Below are 3151 nucleotides of genomic sequence, written 5' to 3' on the forward strand. Positions count from 1 at the left end.
CTGAAATATCACATGGTCATAAGTATTCAGACCCTTTGCTCAGACACTCATGTTTAAGTCACATGCTGTCCATTTCCGTGTGATCCTCCTAGAGATGGTTGTACTCCTTCATTGTAGTCCAGCTGTGTTTAATTAAACTGATAGGATTTGATTTGTAATGGCACACACCTGTCTACATAAGACCTCACAGCTCACAGTGCATGTCAGGCCAAATGAGAATCATGAGGTCAAAGGAACTGGCCAAGGCGCTCAGAGACAGAATTGTGGCAAGGCACAGATCTGGCCAAGATTACAAAAGAATTTCTGCAGTACTCAAGGTTCCTAAGAGCACAGTGGCCTCCATAATCCATAAATGGAAGACGTTTGGGACCACCAGAAGTCTTCCTAGACCTGGCTATGCGGTCAAACTGGGCAATCGTGGGAGAAGAGCATTGGTGAGAGAGGTAAAGAAGAACCCCAAGATCACTGTGGCTGAGTTCCACAGAAGTAGTAGGGAGATGGGAGAAAGTTACACAAAGTCAACTATCACTGCAGCTGTCCACCAGTCTGTCCTTTATGGCAGAGTGGCCCGACGGAAGCCTCTCCTCCATGCAAGACATATGAAAGCCTGCATAGAGTTTGCTAAAAAACACAAGAAGGACTCCCAGACTATGAGAAATAAGATTCTCTGGTCTGATGCGATGAAGATAGAGCTTTTTGGTGATAATTCTAAGCGGTATGTGTGGAGAAAACCAGGCACTGCTCATCACCTGCCCAATACAATCCCAACAGTGAAAAATATTCCAAAAGAGCTAATAAAGTCTTCTGAAGCAGCAGTTGATGTCTTCACATGCCTGTGTCAATAGATATGGACGACTGGTAAATGACTGAAGGACTGGACAAGATTCGTGTTTATTTCTATTCTGAAAAAGGGAGATGCTACTTACTATGGAAACTGTTGGAGTATTGCACTCATACCTCATGCCAGTAAAATACTAGTGAAGATCCTACAAAACTGCTAATAATTTACTTTGACAAAGAGCTGATAGAGGAACAAGCAGGATTCAAAAAGCGCAAAGGAACAAGAGATGTAATTGCTAACATTAGATAGATAATGGAAAAGGCCAAAGAATACAACAAGAAGATCTTTTTGCTTCATCGACTACAGCAAAACCTTTGAATGTGTTGATCACCAGAAACTTTGGAATACCATAAAGGATATGATTGTACCAAACCATCTGATCATTCTCATTAGAAACCTTTACATCGAACAAGAAGCAACAGTTTGAACAGATTACAGCGACAAGGCATGGTTCAAACAAAGTAGAGCGAGTAGTCAGACAAGGTTGCATGCTGTCACCATTTCTCTTCAAATAATATATGCAGAAGCTATCTTCAGCAAGGCTGAACTTGCCGAAAAAAAAATTAGGAATCAAAATTGCTAGATGAATTATCAACTATCTTAGATACACAGACAATACAACATTGATAGCAACAAGCATAAAGAGAATAAAGGACTTATTACGGAGTGTCATAGAATCATAGAATGATAGAGTTGTAAGGGACCTCCTGGGTCATCTGGTCTATACCCCTGCTCAATGCAGGATTCACTAAATCAACCCAGACAGATGTCTGTCCAGCCTCTGTTTGAAGACTTCCATTGAAGGAGAACTCATGACTTCTTGTGGCAGCCTGTTCCTCTCATTGATCACCCTGTCAAAATTTTTCTCCTATTCAAGATAGAATGTTAGAACATGGAACTACTACTCAAAACAAGAAAGACCAAGATATTGACTACTGCCAGGTATGAGGTAGATGGCAATGAACTGGAAATTGTAAAGGACTTCAACCTACTCGGATCAATGATCATTCAAGATGTAGCAATGATACCGGAAGTCAATATGAGAATAGCTATTGGCAAATCAGCAATGAAGTCACTAGACAAGGTCTATAAATCAAGAAAACTTTCACTGACAACGAAGACGCAGCTTGTACATAGTCTTGTCTTTTCAATAGTAACATATGGATGCAAAACCTGGATGATGAAGAAACAAGACAGACAGTGTCTACTTTGGACACATCATAAGAAGAGAGCAATCACTGGAGACGGATATCGTGGTGGGAAGAATAGAAGGAACAAGGCGAAGAGGAAGACCAGCAACTCGATGGCTTGATACAATCAAGATAATGATGGAGAAGACCCTGGGGGACCTATCTAGGCTTTCACAAGATCGATCTTCACACAGAGTCGGCATGCTTGAGATTGAGCTGAACGCCGTTCATAATAAAATAATTTAGATGGGAAATATAGATGCTTCTGCTTGGTAACACAATGGTACTGTATATAAGTTGTGATGCAGTGACCCCTGTGACAGCTAGGGGGTGTGGTATGAGCTGCCTGGGACATGCATGCAGGCATTTCCTTTGTTATGATGGGGAAAATGGTGAGCGGCAGGATTATAAGTGGCCGATATGTATCACAGGGGTGGGTGCCCTCTGATGGAAGCTGGAATATGAATTAATCAGCAGAGATATACTGCTGAGGATTTGTTGCTGTGTATCAGGGAAGCTTCCAGGTGACTTGGTGAGATGGGTGGGACCAGTCACCTACAAACCCACCCAGGGGCATGTGTCTGAACTCCCAAAGTAAAGCCTGTTTGTGTGGCTGTATGTGTGGAATAGGACTTGTAGTGAGGTCATGACCATGTGATCCATACCTCACTTGTGAGTGTGGTTATGTACCATATAATGTGCCTGAGGTCTGGTCACATGAGAGACTGTGTACCTGAGTGGTTCAGGGTGCAAGGTCCTAGAGGGTCAGTGTTGGGAGATTCTGGGAGAAGGATCGGATCCCTGGAGCAAGTGCTGCGACCTTGGACCTGGTGAGGCGTGAGTGTTGGACATCCTGAATAGCACCCGCTGAGGCCCTGGACCTGGTGGCCGGTGTGTTGGGAGACCCTGGGAGGAGGGTTGGATCCCTGAATAGCACCTGGTGAGGCCTGTGTGTTGGAAGGTTCCAAAGTGGGGACGGACGTCCTGAATAGCACACAGACAGGCCACGTGTGTTTGCAGAGTCAGTGACGGCACTGCATTGGGGGGAGCTACCGTCCGTCTGTGGATCTGGACTGTCAGGTGGCCTGGTGAGCAAGGCGTTGTCCGGGACGGTGATCAC

This window comes from Dendrobates tinctorius, unplaced genomic scaffold, assembly GCF_039654945.1.
Source record: "Dendrobates tinctorius isolate UK_male_01 unplaced genomic scaffold, ASM3965494v1 ptg000082l, whole genome shotgun sequence".
Taxonomy (NCBI): domain Eukaryota; kingdom Metazoa; phylum Chordata; class Amphibia; order Anura; family Dendrobatidae; genus Dendrobates; species Dendrobates tinctorius.